Here is a 19,629-nt window from a genome sequence, read left to right as displayed (position 1 = left end):
GGAGAGAAATAGAGAAAAGTTGTCACTGTTTCCATCTAATTGTAAGTGGATAGAGTTTGACTTGACCAGGATTACTCAGTAAAGAGTAATTTCTAGTAAGCCCATAAGTAAAATCCAGGTCAGTTCTGAGGTTGCCATGACTTTTTTGTAGGGGCGGCACATTATTCCTGCTTGTTTCCAGCATTGCTTGCCAAAGCATCCATGAAGTACTAAGTTTGGAGACTCCCAGTGTCATAAGTTGGAACTGACATTTCAGTAAATTTGAGATTCAAAGTGGGGAAAAATAGGGGCCATCTTTAGGTGTCATGGTATAAACATCCTTAGGAAAATGTCTTCTGTGTGCTGAAATAAGTTCCCTCTAACTCTTTGAAGTGTTCCATTGCAAGAGATATTATCCAAGAGTCTTTTAAGCCTTCTTTTCCCTCAAAAAAAAATTATTCCAGAAAGCACTGAATTCAGACTAGAATAAAAGTTATGATGGGTCAGATCCACATTTTTTTCTTTGAAGAAAATGCTGAACTGATTGATAACAACAAAAAACATGTCATTGAAAGGGTCAGAGTGATCCTCCTTGATTCTGAAACATAGTTGATTAAAGTTTTAATAGACATGAACCCATTTTCACAAAATCCCAAACCAATGTGAATTTAAGACCAGGACTGTATTTCATAAGACATAACATTTAAGTGCTTTAGCAGTGACTGGGATCAGAGGTTTCTCAGGGATGTATAACTTAGTGAAAACCGTATTAGCCCATTTTAAGAAATACTGATAGTGAAGTAAAAAAGGGGCAGGGGAACAGTTACTCCTCTAGGCATTTATATTGGCTAAATAAAGCTAAATTTAGTTTCTTGACTTCTGACCTTTGCTATACTTCCATAAATGGTATTGAGTTCATCTGAGGTCACTTCCTAGGAGTAATAGAGTGGAAAAACTAGAGGGAGGATAGATTTGAATGGGAATGATGATGTGCCATTGAATAGAACACACTAGGTTGAAAAGGATCTCCCTGATAATTCTCTAACGGCCAAACACTGGTCAGGTCCTGTGGCTCAGCTCTTCATGGAAAACTGGTGGGTTTTCTTAACGATTAAATTAATCTGACCTGAAGGAATGAAAGCAAAGGCAATAATTCCAAATGTAGAGGAGACTGGTCTAGGTTTTGAAGTAGATGGAAGAGTTGGGATGAGCAAATCTATAAAGCAAAGTCAAGTTATATGTGGGTGCAGGTACTTATGTCATCTTGACTGTAGTTTGTAAGCTCACCAGGTTTTGATTTTAGAATCTTAAAGTTGGAAAGGACCTTAGGGGTCTTGTAGTCCAATTCTACACGAAGCATCAGTCTCTTGAACATCAAGTGATCTTCAATCTGTGAGTGTTGCCAGTGACCAAGGTCTTGTTTCCTCCAGAACTGCCGTTCCATTTTCCAATAGCTTTAATCATTAGAAAACCTATCCTTTTATATTGCCTCCCTATAATTGCCAACCTTTGGTACTAATTTCTTCCTTTGATAAGCAGAAAGTTTGCTCCTTCAGTTATTTAAAGAAAACAACCATCCCTTTGAGCCCTCTCTTCCCCTGGCTAAGCATTCCTTGCCCCTTCCATCAAGTCTCAAATAACAAGTCTTCTATCCATCTAACCGAGGTTGTTAATGCCTTTCCTAAAATAAAGCCTCAGAACTGAGTATAATACTCCAGAATGGTCTGATCAGGGCAGAGTACGGGGGAACTATCACCTATATCATTCTGGACACTGTTCACAATAATGGCATCTAAGAGCACATTAGGTGGTTTGGTTTGGTTTAATTGGTTTGCAGGGTTTTTTTGTGTTTTGTCTTTTTTTTTTTTTGAGCTGATGTGTCAGACTATTGTTGTTTCTAATCTACTAAAAAAAAGTTTTTCATATGCAACATCCATCACCAGTGTTTTTATACAGTTGATGTTTTGACCCTTAGGTGTAGACCCAACATTTATCCCTGTTCAATTGCATCTTAATAGGTTTTATTAGGGAGGCATCATGGTCTAATGGCTAGAGTGCTGCCCTCAAAACCATGAAGACCTTGGTTCAAGTGACTGTATGACCCTGGACTTGACCTTTCAGTTCAATAGCAGTTCTTTCGGGCTATAAGGAGAAGATGCCAGTTGGCATTGGCAGAGGAAATTTTGTCACCCAGGTTCCCTGTGCCAATGAAATCACAGGTCTGGAGCTTATTAGTCTTTGCCCATTGCTTTAGCCAGTCTAAATGTTTTTCTGAATCCCAATTATATCCGACATAGTAGCTTTCCCTCCCAGCTTTGTGTCATCCACAGATTTGGCAAGGAGCCCTTTGTGTTTTCATCCAAGTCATTGATAAAAAATGTTGAGCTGGGCTAGGCTGAAGATGACAAGTTATATTTATGTAGTATATAACTTTTCAAAGTGCCTTCACATGGATGATCTCATTTTATCCTCGTAACACTGTGACAAAGAACATGTACATGTTCCCAGGCCTAAAAAGGAAGGAGAGCCATAGGTAGAAAGCTTCAGTTGGGGAAATAAAACCCAAAAAACCAAGAAGAACAATAGGAACAGGCTTGTAATAGCCTCCCCAGGAGGAAGGGGGCAGGCGCCACCTCTGGGCAGCTTATTAGAAATAAGACACAGAGGGGACTTTGCCAGTACGGCCAGTCGCATAGTACAATTTACTGAATTCTTCCAGAATATTACAGGAAATAGTTGGGGCCATTTCCAGCAGGAAATGTAAGCAGGCCAGGAAGAATAGGCAGTTTGTGGCTTTCTCTTTGCTCCCTCTTCCTCTAACCTATTCTGTCCTTCCTCCCTCCCTCAATGTCCCTCCTTTTCTCTCTTCCTCTCTTTTTTCCTCTCTCACTTTTCCCCCTCCCAAAATAGATAACTTAGTAACAACCGGGGCATTGCTTCGTACTATTGGCTGATGCCCGTTGACTTGATTTTATACACATACATACACACACACACACACACACGTGTATATATATATATACACATACATATATACATATATATGTAGATATACATATATGTATGTATATTTATGTATTTTAACAGATCTGTGTTTTCATCAGTGTAGGGAATCTCCCCTGAGGACTGCCTCCACCAATGCAGATCTTCACTTTCCCTAAAATTTAGTCTTACAGAGTTGCCTGAGGGCACTGAGAACCTAGGTGACTTGCCTAGAGCCTTAACTCATAATCAGCATAATAACATCCATATAGCATTTTAAGATTTACTAAGACTCACCCCGCTCCAAAAAAAAAGCCTGATGATGGAGTACAAGTCTTATGAAATGGGGGAGTGGGGGTGATAGGTAATACTTGCTATTATCTCCATTTCACAAGTGAAATTAAGGCAGACAGAAGTTGTGACTTGCCCATATTCGCAGGCTAGAAAGGGTCAGAAGCAAACATCAGACATAAGTAGTAAACAGCAAAGTTAGTTTAAATGTAAAACAACTTTAGAAAATTATCTTAAGCTTCCAGGAATCTAAAGGTCAAAAAACAATTGCAGTTTTCAAAGAGTTTGCATTCCACTTAATTGTCGGTATCCTCTCTTTTAGATCTGAAGCTCTTTGAGAACAGAGACTTATTCTGTCTTGTGTTGTCTGCACCACCAACCTGGAAGATGGGTAGCTTTTCAATACTTGCTTAATAAATGTATTGAACTGAAGGAATAATAAAGACAGGACATCAGTGAGCTTAAGGTATTAGGAGGAAGGTATAAGGGCCAAGGAAACTTTTTTAATTTAATTAATTAAATCAACTACTTGAAAGAGGGAGAAAATAGGAAACCATAGCTGACTTAGCAAAGAGCTGCAAAAGAGTAAATCTCAGTGAGAATGTCAGGAAAAGAGTGGGCTGACCTAGAGAAGGATCAAGAGTAATTAAAAAGGTGGGAGTGTTCGAGGCCCCCAAGGACAAGAATGCAGCTGGAGAAGAGGATGTGTTGAACCTGTTCCTTGAAGTGCACTTATAGTTGAGGGCACTCTGACTAGGTGAATATAATATTTGCTAAAGTTTCTACAGTGCTTTAAAGTTTAAGAAGTTTTCTTAATTGTAATAGCTAGCATTTACATAGTATGTGAAAGTTTGTAAAGTGCTTTACATATATTATTTGATCCTCAACAGCAATCATGGGAGCTAGGTGCTATTGTCCTCATTTTTATAGTTGAGGAAACTGAGGCAGACAGAAGTTAAGTGACTTGCCCAGGGTCATACAGCTGTTGTCAGGCTGAATTTGAACTCGGGTGTTCTCAAGTCTAGGTCCAGTTCTCTGCTGTATCACCTAGCTACCAGTTAGGTAGCGTAAGGATTACAATCCTCATTTTACAGACAAGTGAACCAAATCTAGTGGGGAGTGGGGAGCCACCCAGTGCCACCCACCTGTAAATAGTTACCTAGTGGATATCAGGAAGGGAAAAACCTGCAGACATAAACTGGAGCGGTTTTCCTCCTTTTTCTTTTCCTTTTTTTGGAGGGATGGAGAGAGAGGGAAGTTGGAAGAGGTTTGATTGAATTGATATATCCATGTCTGCCTCATGGTAAAGATGATTTCTAAAATCCTGACCACCTCCTTCCAAGGGGTAGTGGCCTACCCTGGACCTTTGGAGTCAAGAGATGGGGAAAGAGGCTTGTAGATGTACCAGCCATTTGTCCTAAACAGCAGGAAGAGCTTCTCATTTCCTTCTCCTAGCATGAGCAGGGAAGGAACAGAGGTGGCTTCTGGGAGATCCAGGAGACACAGCTTCCTTAACAACTCCTTGGATTGTAATGCCTCTCTTCGGGCTTGGAAACCAACTCTTCAGGCCACGGTCTCTCTTACCTTACTGCCTAAGGATCTGGGCATCTCCCTTTCCAGATAGTCTGAGTTCTACTGAGTCTTAGAGAACTCTGTGTTCTTGGTGATCCCAGCCTCGGGAGTCCTTTCTGTCCTCTGCTCCTACCAAGATGCTGGGGTTGTCCTTTGTTCTAGTGTTCACTGATATCCAGAATTATTTGGTCTCCCCTGGTGAAGCCAAATCCTTTCTCTTTCATCCCAATGCTTTGATAAACTTGATTTCACTGGTTCAGGTACTGCCCCTACCAGGATGGGTGGCAAGCCCACCTCACCTTCTTATCCTGTGTGATTGTTTTCTTAGCATAATAACAGTAGCCAACATTTTAATTTCATTTGAAGATTTACAGAGTGCTTTACGTGCTTTACTGCATTGCATCCTCTCAACAACCCTGTCAGGGAGATGCTATTATTATCCCCATTTTACAGATGGAAAAACTGAGGCTGAGAGGTTTCATGAGTTGTCTAGGAGTCGCATAGTCAGTAAAGTGTCTGAAGCAAGAATTGAACTGGGGTCTTTCTGCCACCAGGTGCAACATTCTCCACTGCACCCATTACGCTGCCACATAAATCTATGGAGATGGAGACCTTCCCCTGGTTCTTTTTGTATTTTATGGATACCAGCATAACACTCAGATTGTCCTACTTTTACTCTTGATATATGACTCAGATCCATCTAATTTGGCAGTGAGATAGGAACAATGGGGGAGGAGGGTGAAATAATAACTCACCTAAAAAAATAGGGATAGGGGATTCATGTTTTTGTATGTAATAATACTGATAATAACTGACGTTTTTATGGTACTTTAAGGTTTGTGAAGGAGATTGAATATGTGATCTTATTTTGTCCTCAGAACAGCCCTGTGAGGTAGATGCTGTTACCCCCTCCATTTTACAAATGAGGAAACTGAGGCAGGTTACGTGCCTACCACAGTGCCTGACAGGGAGCAGGCACTTATTTAATAAATGTTTATTGACTAAGTGGCCCAGAACTATTAAGCATCTGAGGAAGGATTTGAACTGAAGCTTTATCTTGCTCTAAGTCCCAGCTTTTAGAAGCTATAATACTTAGCTGCCTCAACGTAAATAGAAGGTTTTATTTACTTTAATAGAAATTAATGGCCCCATAGATTGGGAGTCAGAAAGAGCTGGGTTCAAGTTCTACCTTTGACGTGCCTACATGACCCTAGATAAGTCACCTCTCAGTATCCTAGGCAACTTTCTCAGTCTGTGAATTGCAGGCCTGGCACCAAACTGCGTTGGTTGAGAAGGATCCCTACATTAATAGAATCAATTAATTAATTAATTAATCTGGTCCCCCCCCCACCCCTTTTTTTTTTCCACTTAAAATCTTTCAAGAGAAGACACTGAGAACATCCCAGGACAAGAACAGGGTGGTCATATTAGTGAAAATCCTTAGAATTTATGTCATGTGAATATCAGCTGAGGACTTGATATTAGCCTGGCAAAGAGCATGTTGCAGATGGGGTGCATGACAGCTCTCAAATATTTGAAGAGCTATCATGTGAAAGAGGATTCACTTTGTTTTGCTTGGTCCCAGGGCACAGAGCCATCCATAGGTAGAATGGGCTGCTTTGGAAAGTAGTAGGTTCCCCTTCATTGGAAGTTTTTGAACAGAGACCTCCTCAAGGATGTTGTGGAGGATTGTTCGGGGTTGGTATAGGTTACGCTAGGTCCCTCCCCAACCAGAATGAGGAGAAAGTCAAAGAGCTTCCCCTCTCAAGAACTGGGTTCTTCCTCCATAGCTATCCCTGCTGTCTGCTGCCAAGAGTCCCATTCCACAAAACTTCTCTATCCAGAGCTTGCAAGTAGGCTTTGAAGAGTGACCAGTGAGCCAACCTAAGAAAAGCTCCCCTTCTAACTCTATCAAACTAGAATGAAGGCCCCTTCATACACACATGTGTATGTGTACATGCATATGTAATGTAAGATTCTGTGGGGTTTTGATTGTCTTTAAAATGTAAAAGTATATAATGAATTGCTGAGTAGAGCACACCAAAACTGGATTTAAATGGAGGATATTGAAATGGGGATGGAGAAGGAAGATAAATACAGGAGGAGGACAAAGTCAGGTAGTGTTTTAGATGACTGTTGGAGAGAGAAAAACAGAAATTACAGATACAAAACAAAATGAGTTAGAGAATTAGCCTCAGGGAAGGGCATGGGAGGGGAGACAGAGAAAGAAGGTTCTTGTGGGTTTGGCTGAGTTGATGAAGAAATAGTTGCTTTGACCAGAAACCCTTTACCTTGAGAATAGTGGTATAGCAGGAAAAGATCTGGATCTGAAGTCAGAGAACCTATTTTCAAATGCCAGTCCTGCTACTCATCACTTTGACCTTGAGCAAATTCCTTTCCCTCTCTGGGCTCAGGTTTCCTTTTCCATACTATGGGAGGGTTGTCTTCTCGAAGGTCACATAGCTCTCAGTCTTATGATCCTTTTCTACATAGATCTCAGATATTTTCATGCCCCAGCCTACTCACACCCATTTAGTGCCTTTCAGTTTCTGGGGTGCCCTTGGTTTGACTCCTGTGAGATGTTGGTAGCCCATAACCTGTAGCCATTAATCTTTTAGGTTTGTTTATACTTAAGCAATCAAATGTACCTGAGATGTCAGGTACCTGCAGTGAGTGCTGTGGGAAAAAAGGTGAACAAGAACCTTTTTGTTCCCACATTCCCTCCACGAATCCAATTTAATCCAATTCAGTAAACTCTTAAAGTCCTGTGCTCTGAGCTGAAGTTGCAAAAAACAAAAACAACCCAGTCACTGCTTTCAAGGAGTTTCCAGTCTAATGGTAATTGAGGTCAGATATTTATAGTAATAGGTAGAATACAAAGTAAGATCATAGATTCAGAGCTGGAAGAGGAGCTCACAGGTGATCTAATCCAACCCCTTCATTTGGCAGATGAGGAAACTGAGGCCCAAAGCAGTTAAGTCACATCGGTAGTAGTAAGTGGCAATGAAATGATTTGAACCTAGATCCTCTGATGCTGGTAGTTTCTCACTGCTCTAAGGTGCCTGAAGAAGAATGTGAGGGGATCAGAAGAAGATCCTGATAAAATGGTCTAATGAAATCAGGAAGAGATCACTTTCAACTGGGAAGATCAGGAAGGGCTTCCTTTGGGGGAGGGGGAAAGGGGAGATGCTACTTGCCACCCTGTGTGTCCACTAGTGAGTTTGACACCTCCCCTTCCCACTGCACCCCCTACAGAAGAGGCCTGGGTTCGAAGAATGGGGTTGGTATGCAAGAGTAAGGGGTCATAGGGCTGTGAGCTGAGGGAGGGGGAAGGGTTTCCAAGGGGAAAGGAGGGAAGTGACCCAAGGTCTATGTAAGTCCTGGGGGGGGTTGGAGGAGGGGGAAGGGGAGAAGACTGTTAAGTGTGTAAGTTGAGGGGAGGGGCTTGGGCTGGGGGCTGTGACTCACTTGCTCTGATGAAGTGCTAAGCCTCTTTCCTGGCTCTCCCCAAGCCCCTCAGCCTGGGCCTCATAGCCTTCCCCCACCTCAGTCAGCTCTGATCCACGTTTTCCCCTCCTCCCTGGCCAGAGACTTCTTAGGACTTCAAATGACCAGAATTTATTGGTCAAGGGTTGTGTCGGGTCCAGGGGTCAGGAATAGACTTTATGTCTCCCTTACATCGGGGACGGGAGCATCAGAAAATCCAGGACACTAGACTTGGATTCGTAAAACTTTGTGCCAGTCCAGGGTTCTTAGAGGAGAAAACTCAAGTAGTTGGATTTTCTTGATTTCTCAGGGCCTCACTAGAAGGCTCTGACCACTCACCCCCATGCCCAGCCCCTAGGACTCAGGGAGGCAGAGTAGGGAGGTCACTCACAATCTGCTTGGGAAAATAGTTCGTAGTGAAAACAAGCCTCCCATTGAAACTGTCTGATAATAAATTGTGTGGTACGAATTCCAAGGAGTTTATATATTGGACTGGTGGTGGTCAAGGATAGCTTCCTGGGAGAAGTGACCCCTGAGCTGGGCCTTGAAAGATAAATAGGTAGGATTTGATCAGGCCAATAAGAAAAAACTGTCCAAGTAGGAGTGTCACTGTACGGCAGAGAAGCAGAATGACATAGCCAGTAGGTTGCTGGACTTAATATATCAGGAAGATTTGCTTTTCTCGTCTGTAAAATGGAGATAATAATACCAGAAATACTTCACATGGTGGTTGTGAGGCTGCAATAAGATAATGTATACAGAGGTTTGATTTAATTTAAAATGCTACGTAAATAAATGTTGGTTGTTCCCATTAGAACACAGCACGGAAAGCATGCTGTATATGAGCATGTGTACTGGTTTGCGTATGTGTAGAGTATATCTTTGGTAAATGATACCAGGAAATGAGCTAGACTGGGTTATTGGGCCCCAGTATGGGGGAAATCTGACCTCCTTAAGGTGATACCCTGACCCACATCCTTCCTTCTATCTAATACTGCTACCATGTCTTGGGAAAGGTGGCTAGCAGTAAGGGATGGTGTGTTGAAGAGTACTGAAAGGTAGGTAGAGTCATTGTAGAGAGTTTCAGTTTTGTGTTAAAGGTAGTAGGGAGACTTGTTACCCTGAAGCCTCCCTTTAACATAACCAGTATATATTGATTTAAGTGGGAATTGCTTCTCTTCTCACATGTCTGGCTTGGGAATCTTCATTTGGGCAACCAGAGGACACACTGGGAATGGGATTAGATAGACCCACAGGATCATCCACTGGACCAGGAACCAGTGTGGCCAACAGCTCCCTAAGAATAGATTCTGGACCTTCTAAACACAACCTGCCTCCAATTTTCTGAACCAAGAATCAGCCCAGGGCAGAAGTAGTCATAGGCTCAGCTTTCCTGACCCAGTCAGTTAACTAGAATAGCACTGGGGATACAAGAAAAGGCAAAAACCAGCCATTTGTTTTGTTTGTTTTTTTGCTCATAATCTAATGAGAGAAACAGAATGCCAAAACTATGTATAAGCAAGATAGATAGAGTATGAAGTGGGGATGTTGTTTGGCCTTCGTTCTTGAAGAGGACCACGACATCAGGAAGCTGATGCCATGACTTGCAAATGAATTGGATTTAAGTGGGGGATGGGGAGGGCAGGGCCGTGCAAAGTCACCAGCCTCACTTTCTCCACAGAAGCTATCTGGGTCCAGTGGTAAGATATAGATCAGGACAACTGGAGATGGCCCCCATGAACTGGAAATAGTCTCAGAGGGAAGGCAGTAAGATTAGAGAAGACTGGTGGGGGGGGGGATTTCTCACAGAAGGTGGGACTTTACCTGAGACTCAAAGGAAACCAGGAGGCCAGGAGAAGGGGAGGGATCCTATTCCAGGCATGGAAGACACAAGATGTTGAAAAAGAAAGGATTTTGGAGGCACAACCAAGGCCACCAGCTCCTAGATGCCCTGGCTGGCAACCAGAGGTGAGGTTGAGTAATGGGTTCAGTAGATAGATAGATAGATAGACAGACAGATAGACAGATAGTTAGATAATGATTGAGCATCTATTATCTGACACATTTGTGTCAGGCACTGAGCTAAATACTAGGGAAGCACAAGGGTAGAGATGAGGATGGCAGCCAGAATGGAGGCAGTGGAAGGTGTCAAGTTGGCCAGGAAATGATGATCACATTAGCCATTTAGCTTGATCTCTCAATAATGCTGCTTCTTGCTAGCATTTTACTCTTTCTCCATCTCTCCATATCCAAAGTCCTTCTCCAAAAGTCCCCATAGCTACAAACCTGTTGCGCTCCAGTCAGGTTTCTCCAACAGATTATATACATATGCTGCCTTCACCTTCCCAACATTCACTTCCCCCTAATTTCCTTTAATTTGGTTCCCACTCTGACCATTCTACTAAATGGACTTTCTCTACAATCACCAATAATCCTCATGTACATATCTAATGACCTTTTCTCAGACCTAATCATCTTTGACCTCTGCAGCATTGAACATTATTAAGAAATCATCTAGTCTAATGAATTAAAAAAATTAATTTGTATTTTAAAAACACCCCAAAAAGAACATATCCTTTTGCAGAGTAGAACAGAAAGCATATGTGAAACCATAAATCTCTATTATATACAGCTTGTTTTTTAAAAGTATATAATAAATTCAACAGGTTACTTTCAAAGCTATATTGCTTGTCTCTTTCCTTCTGAATTTCCCTCTCTTCTGTGCGTTTTTTAAAAATGCTTCAGTGATTCTCTTTCTTTTCTTCTTTTTTGGGAGGAAACACCAGCCCTAGCTCCCACTTGCTCTGCATATACTACCCCCCAATAAAAAAAAACAAAGCAGAACATAGTGCTTGTTACAAATAAGCATAGTAAAGCAAAACAAATTATGCATTGGGTATATACAAAAACCTTTGTCTAATTCTGTGCCTTGAGTCCATCACCTCTGAGAGAAGGTGGGCGACATGCATCATCATCATCGACCCCTTCTAGTCATAGTTGATCATTGCATTGGTCAGGGTTCTAAAGTCTTTCAGAGTTATTTTCCTTTGAAACAAAGTCTGTAAGTTATGCTCTTGGTTCTACTCTGTATCAAGTCATACAAGTCTTTCCAAGTTTCTCTGAAACTGTCCCTTTTGTGATTGCTTATAGGAAGATAATCCATGACACTAATATACCATGATTTTTTCAGGCATTTGCCAATTGATAGGCACCCCCTTGGTTTCCAGTTCTTTCCCATCACAAAAAGAGGTGCTATGAATATCTTTGTATTTATGGGCCCTTTTCCTTTCTTTGATCTCTTTAGGGTTTAGACCTAGTAGTGGTATCACTGGGTCAAAGGGGATGTACCATTTAATGGCTTCTTTGGAGCATGGTTCCAAAATGCTTTCCAGAATGGTTGGACCAATTCACCTTCCACCAACAATGAGTGCATCAGTGCTCCTGTTTTGCCACAGTTCCTCCAACAACTATTATTTTCCTTTTCTGTCATCTTTGCCAGTCTGGACCCCAGCCCAACCCCTCAGTCTCCTACAGGCTTCTGGGTATCCACCTTGGCAGACCTAGGCTGAATGAAAGCATTCTCTGTAGCTTCTCTCTTTATTAAGTGTGGCACCCTATTGCTTTATCTTTTCTGTAGTACACGTGGAGAAATTAAACTGTTTTGCTCCTATTTACGTAATGAGATCAACTGGTCAACCAGGGCATTTTGTAGAGAAGGAAATTCAGGCCAGGAAGGAGAAAGGTCCGTGCCTGGGTCATCCAATTACTACTAAGTTATAGATTATAATCCCCGATTTTCTCATTCTAAATCCAACACTTTTCCCATAGCCCTATTATATAACTTTGTCCAGGTTCTCTATTATGACCACTTTGTCAGCTTCACTGACTCCCATTTCTCTTCTAGCCCCTTATCTGTGGGCATTCCCCAGAATTCAATTCTCAGCTCTCTTCTCTTCATTTTCTCCTTCATAGATCTCATTCATACCCTCTCGGTCTCAAGGCTTCAACCAACACTTCAGTGCACATAATTCTCATGTCTACATATCTAATACTGATCTCTGGTTCTAAATCCCCTGCTGCTTCCAGAAACTTCCATCTGGACATCCTGTCATCCCCACAGATCCAACTGAATATCATTTTTCCAGCTCTTCTTCCAGTATGCATTTAACTATTCAATAGGACCAGAAGTTTTTTTTTTCTTACAGTTGTGAAATATTGCATTTGACTCCTCTCTTCCTCCCCTTCCCCCCATAACACATGCTTGGACTTATGTGTATGCATATGCATACATGGACTTCAGAGTCCATCTTTTCCAACCCATTTCATTGCTGGAGTCCTTTCTGCAGCATCGCTGACCAGTGGCCATCTAGCCTCTAACTGAAGACCTCCCGTGTTGGGAAACTCCCTAGTTTATGAGTCAGCCCATTCTTCTTTGGGACAGCTCTGATTTTATGTAAGTTTTCCTTACATCAAGCCAAAATCTGCTTTTCTAAAATTTCTACCCACCACTCCTAGTTCTGCCATCTGGGGCCAAGCAGAACAAATATAATCCATCTTCTCCTTAACAGCCTCTCAAATACTTGGAAGAAAGCAATAATCCCCTGCCCCTCCCAAGTCTTTTTCTTGAGTTTCTTCCACCCATCCTTGTATGGTATGTTCTCTAGTGCCCTCCCAGTCTTGGTTATCATCTTCCATAGTTGCTCCACTTTGTCAATGCCATTCCTAAAACATGGCACCCATAACTAAACACAATTGGTCATCAATCCCTGTTGATTCCATTTTATATCTGTCTCGTGGTGTTACAGAATAGCAAAGCCAGAGGAAATCTTAGTGGATATCAAGTCCAACCCCCATCATTTGATAGATAAAGAAGCTATGTATGGGTCCAGAGATGTGAACTTTCCCAAAGGTCCCACAATGAATAGGTGGCAGAACTTGTCATTCAAACATGGCGCTCTTTCCACCGTACCTATGCTTCCTCCCAGTTCCTTCCTTTCCGTCCCAATGGGAACCACCCTAACCCAGTCCCTGTACTATTTCAGCCTGCCTATAGTCAGTGTACCTCTGCTATATGCTACTGTTGACTATAATGATCGAAAACACCACCCCACTCATGTCCTTCCCTGAGTTCCCCAGAAAGCCAAAAACTTGGAGAAGAAATATCAAGAGAGAGGTGTTGACCATTCCCTAGAGATGCCTGGTCAGTACCTAAGTTTGCTGATAGACCTATTCCACCACCACTACCACCTTCCCATCAGTGGCATAGTAGAGCAAGGAACTGACCTCATGGGAGAGGTCCAGCCAACACCATTGCTGGCAGACAGATAACTTCAATTCTCAGCTCTCTTTATCTATCATCTCTGAATATGTGCTTTCCCCAGCCCTTCAGAGGCTGGTAGTGGGAAGAGAGCTTTGCTTGGATTCATGGAAACTTGGCTTGATATTTAACTAGCTTTGTGACCTTTGTAGTAGTCACCTTGGGCAGCTAGGTGGCATAGTGGATAGAGTACCAGACCTGAAGTCAGGAAGACTCATCTTCCTGAGTTCAAATCCAGCTTCAGACACTAGTTATGTGACCCTGAGCAAGTCACTTAACCTTGTTTGCCTCAGTTTCTCATTTGTAGAACGAGCTGGAGAAGGAAATGGCAACTCACTCCAGTAACTTTGCCAAGACAACCCCAAGTGGGGTCACGAAGATTTGGACATGGCTGAAAAAAAATGACTCACCAACAAGAGCAACTTTACCTCTCTAAGTGTCCACTTCCTCTGTAAAGGGAAAGGGGGGAGGAGAATAGTACTTTACTACTCTCCTGTGTTGTGACAAAAGTGCTCTAAGGTGTGGCTGTATATTACTGTTTTCGAAGATCTATGTTCCATGTACAAGTATGCCTAGAAGGATAAATCACAACCTTTCTATAATTTAGTAGATGGTCTGTAAGAGATGGTGAAAAGGGAAGTTTTCAGAGAAAACTGGTTGTATGAACTGATGCAGAGTATGCAGTGAGCAGAACCAGAACAATTAGTAGGACAACAACACTGCAAAGACAAACTTTGAAAAACTTAGGAACATTAATCAAAGCAATGACCAATCACCTACTATTGGATGGGACCCAGGATGATGCATGCACCTTCTGACAGAGAGGTGATGGACTCAGGGTGCTGAATGACACATATTTTTGGACATAACTAATGTAGGAATCTGTCTTGTTTTACTATGCATATTTGTTGCAAAGGGCTTGTTTTTCTTTTTCAATGAGAGAGAGAGAGGAGGTGGGAAGGAGAGAAAATAAATGCTTGTTACTGAAAAAATTCAAAATAAAATAAAATAAAAACTAACTTAGTAGATGGTGTTCAAGGTTACTATGGCCGAAACATTCATCACCACAAGCCTCTCCAAGCTTCTCTGGGCCTCTGGGGCCAAATGTGCAATCGGTTGGCAGAATGGCATTGGGAGCCTTTTCAGTTTGGTACAATCTACCAGAGTTTGTGCTCTGTTGGCATAGCCATTGAGAGCCAAGGGTCGTGTCCTAGGCATAGAGGAGACATCAGATGAAGCCTTTAAATGGAAGGTTATATCAACTTGAGTTATTATTGTCCCTTTTTTGGATGGGGTGTTGGGAGGGGGTAAGGTTTTGGCCTAGTCGGCATCCCACGGAGGGTATACTGCGCCCCACCCCCTCCACCCCACCAAGGGAAGCATTTGAAAACTTCTCCCTCATCTCCTGAGAGTACATGGATGGAGGGGTCCAGGACCTGCAGGAATTGAGGGAGAGGTGTTGGGGGTGGGGTACTGCGTTGGGAACAGACCCTTGGTAACAACAGCCAAACTGTTTTCCCCTTCCCTCCCCCCCCAACCCATCCCAGAGCCAAGAAACAGCCCCGCCTGCCTGCCCGCCTGCCCGGCATGTGGATGTAATTAAGGCCCGCGCTGGCCTGGACAATGGGGCACTTGTCCCTAACTAGGAGGGAGCGGACCGGGTCCGACCACCGAGCAACCAATCCCTGGGGCCGCCTTAGACACACACCCGGGGGCAGGGGGTGGGGGTGAAGAGAGGAGGAGAGAGTTCTTTCACTGAAAGCGGCACTACTGAGTGACCAGCCAAGCAGCCAATAAGAGTAGGAGTTCTCTGCCACCTCCCCCAACACCCCTCCACCAGCTTCCTGCCCCACAGGTGGCTGCTGTGGCCTGGGTCCTCCAAAGTCTCCTGCCTTCCAGGGTCAATGGGAAGGAAGAGGACCGGCTGGTCCGTGGGTGTCTCCAGGATCTAGGTACTGGAACTGTGCTACTTTCTAGTCTTGTCGCCCTGAGCCAGTCACACCCCATCTCAGAAGATCCGTTTCCTCTTGTATGAAATGAAAGAGCTAAGGTCTGTCCCAGTTTTGACAATCACTAATGAGACTTTCTTTAAAGAAGGTAGGTCCAGCTAAAATGCGGTCACTTCTTTGCTCCTACCTAATCCCTAACCGCAGGTGGAAAGGAGTCAAGAAGAGCAGTTAGCATGCTAGCCCTTTTACAGATGTGGAAACTGAGACTCATCCAGGAGGAGGGACATGTGCAGAGTCACACGGGGCAAGGGCCAGAACTAAAATCTAGCTCTATTTCTACCAACCATCATTGTCCCTGTGCCCAGCACAGAGAGGCATTAATGCTGGTACTCCAGCCTCGCACAGGTGTTCCTGTCTTCCATTCCAGTTTATGCAGTAAGGGAATTGCATCCTCACCTTTGTATGCTTGACCCTCAAATCCCTAGGATGCCTGGGCCCCAGAGCAATTAGTCAAGGTTCCAATCTCCCAGTCATTGATCAGAACTGACTATTCTATTGTCTTATGATAAATAGTTGGGAGGAGAGTCCTAGGGGCCAGGAGACAAGACTGAAAGTGTTACTCCAAAATGCCTCCCTCCCTCTCACCTGTCTCCTTGATGCCTCAAATTCCACCACTGGGGCTTTCTTCCTTTGGCACAAGGTTTTCTCCTCTGCTTAGATATGGAATACCAAGTGTAGGCTTAGTGGAAAGAGCATTAAATTTGGAGTTAGAGGACCAATCTCTGCTCTGTGGTTTACAACTTTGACCTAGGGCTTAACCTCTTTGGGGTCTCAGTTTTCCCATCTGTAAAATGTGGGAGTTGAATGAGATGAGTGATAGGGTCCCTTCCAGTTATGAATCCTATGACTTTTGGGAAAGATAGCACTGTTCCTTCAATGTGTTTCAGGCCCTCGAGCAGGGAGAAAGAGATTCAGTGTAGTAGAGTGTATGATGGGGCAACTAGGTGGTGAACTCGATAGAGCACTGAGCTTGGAGTCAGGAAGACTCATCTTCATGAGTTCAAATCTCACCTCAGACACCAGCTGTGTGGCCTTGGGCAAGTCACTTAAGTTTGGTTGCCTCATTTCCTCATCTGTATAATGAGATGGAGAAGGAAATGGCAAACCAGTCCAGTGTCTTTGCCAAGAAAACCCCAAATGGGGCCACAAAGAGTCAAACACCACTGGGGCAACTGAACAACAGCAAAGTGTGTGATAACAGTGAAGAAAGCACCAGATTTCAAGGTAGATTCAAATCTCAGGCTTCTTTCTGCTCCAAGCTTTTGTGATTTGGGGCAAGTCATAAAACCCCAGGTCGTAGACTTTAGAAATTGGGGTGGGGGGGCCTTACGGATTATCTAGTCTAGCCTTCTTGTTTTACAGAAGACAAAGTAGAGGCCCAGGGAGTTGAGTTGACCTGTCCAGAGTCACCTCGGTAGTCTATAGCAGAGCCAGGTTCACTGTATCACACATCAGCTTCTAAGGTCTCTTTCAGCTCCCAGTTCCATGAACCCAGATCCTTTTGTTACAATCCACCACACTTTCTACTACATCCCACGGGTTGGGCCATACCGCTCCTTAAGTCTAGGGGGAAAAAAGTCTGTGCTTCCCATCCCCTGGGTGATGGAGAAAGTCTTTTAAAAAAGCCTCAGTTGGTAAAAGGTCTGGGGTGTTTCCTTCATTGATAGAGTGTAAGCTCTGTAAGGGCAGGGGTTGTTTCATTTTTGTGTTTGTATCCCCAGCACTTAGCACGGGCCCTGAACATAGCAGGTGCTCGATAAGTGCCTGTTGATTGATTTTCTCTAGGTCTGTGTCTGGATCTGGCTCTAGGTCAAGCGATGGATTCCAGCGACTCTGGGGCATCAAGACCAATGTCCCTGCGCAAGAGCACTCAAGTTGGAGTCAGGCTCTGTGCCCTCTACTTCTAACCATCTGGATGACTTTGGGCAAGTCCTTCCATCTCTTTAGACCAGTTTCCTCAATCAATAATCATTTATTTCCTCAATCAATAATCATTAATAATAATCATATCATTAATCTGGAAGTACTCTGCAGTGTTCCACACACTAAGAATACAAATACAAAATTAGCCCTCAAAGAGCTTACATTCTACCAGGGAGTTAGAACATGAAGGGGAAACAGGAAGGGAATAAGCAGGTATTAACGTTGTTATTCATTAGCACCTTTGTGCTAAGTGCTTTACAAATATTTTCTCTTTTGATCCTCACAATAACCCTGGAAAGTAGGTGCTGTTATTATCCCCATTTTACAGTTGAGGATATTGAGCAAACAGAGGGCCGGGGTCACACAGTTATTAAGTGTCAAGGGCAGGATTTGAACTCAGGTGTTCTGACTCCAGGCTGACTGTGCCACCTAGCTGCCTCATAATCAAAGAGAAATAGATGTAGGATACATACAAAACAAATGTACAGTGATGATGGAGGTGTGGGAGTCAGGGGAGAAAAGTAACAACTAAGGCAATCAGGAAAAATCTCTTGGAGGAGGTGAAACTTGGGCTGGGCTTCAAGGAGCTATAGGGGTTCCAAGAGGAGAGAGAACATTCTAGTCCTGGGGACAGACTAGAATCTCTCATACAAGAGGAATAGAAAGTAGACTGGTTTGGCTGCACCTCTAGGTCCTGTGAATCTAAGTCTCAATTTCCTCCTCTGTACAATGGGGAGAACAATATTTGCACTACCTACCTCACAGACAAAGGTGCTTGGAGATAATTCTGATCTCCTGGTCTCCCCAGGGAACCCAGGTAGATACTGTAATGCAAAGGTGTCAGACATGGAGCTGGGCAAAATTTCTGAGTGGGACCCAAACCCAATTCAGATGTAATTGGGAAATATTTAACAAAATAAATAAAATTACAATACAAAATAGATAATGTTAGGATGTGGTTTTCTAAGTCAATATGCCACCCACAGAAATCCTTACATACAGTTTAGCAGGACGTCTCTATCTGAGTTTGACACCACTGCTAATGAACTATCCTAGCTGCTTGAGATGTAGGCAAGGACAGAATGCAACTTTATCACTAGCAAATAATAAAACCCCTTACATTCAGGAGTATCTTTCCAAGGTCCTGTTCCTCTCTGTGCCCCTGTGATTCTCCTACACTTGCCAGGAGTTCTACAGATAAAAAAGCCTGGGTCACTGGGCTGAGAAAGCAGCCAGGAACTCAGGGAAGAGGAGGGAAGGGTTGTTGGCATCAAGCAAGTCTCCCTGGTGTTAGATCCTGGTGAAAAAAAAAGGGACACTGGGGAATGAGAAGAGGGGAAAAGTAAAGAGGTGTGGAGCTGTGGACTCTGAGATGAGCCTACCAGAAACCCTTCGTAGAGTTTCCCTACTAAGGATGGAAGCAGGTACACAAAGCCCTAGGGTTATGTAGTGTCCCCGGAAGGAGGGGATCAAGGGATAGAGACTGAAAAAAAGAAAGGAAGAGAGCCCCTCCACTATCCACCCACCCCACTCCAGGGAGTCCATCTTTCTCTGAATCACAGGGCCCAAGGCCTGATGAGTTGCAGGCTGAATTCAGATCTCCTTCTACAGACCAGGGCAGGGATACCACTGAGACCTCTGGGCACTGGGCAGACAGTGCCAGGTACAGCTCTGGAGGGAGCAACATTTCTCTTTACCAGTCCCTGTGCCCCTCATTCAGGGGCTCAGGTACCCAGACTCCTCTCCTCTCAGTCCTCCTACTCCTAGGCTGATGCTCCCCTTTTCACCTAATCAAAAATGCCTCTCCCTTCCTTGACTCATAATACCCCAAAGAGCACTTTCTTTACAACCGAGTGTGTGTGTGTGTGTGTGTATGTGTGTGTGTGTGTTGCATGTTTGTGTGTTGTGGAGGAGGGTAGATAGTTCAGGTTTTATAGACCTCATTTCACAGATGAGGAAACTGAGGCTTAGATAAATGAAGTGATTTGCACAACTAGTTAATATCTGAACTGGGGCTCGAATTCAGGTCTCCAGACTGTAAAACTAGGCTCTTCCCACTGCTGCTGGACA

This window comes from Vombatus ursinus, unplaced genomic scaffold, assembly GCF_900497805.2.
Source record: "Vombatus ursinus unplaced genomic scaffold, bare-nosed wombat genome assembly UNPS02014785.1, whole genome shotgun sequence".
NCBI classification, from domain to species: domain Eukaryota; kingdom Metazoa; phylum Chordata; class Mammalia; order Diprotodontia; family Vombatidae; genus Vombatus; species Vombatus ursinus.
Note: the sequence above shows the minus strand (reverse complement) of the source record.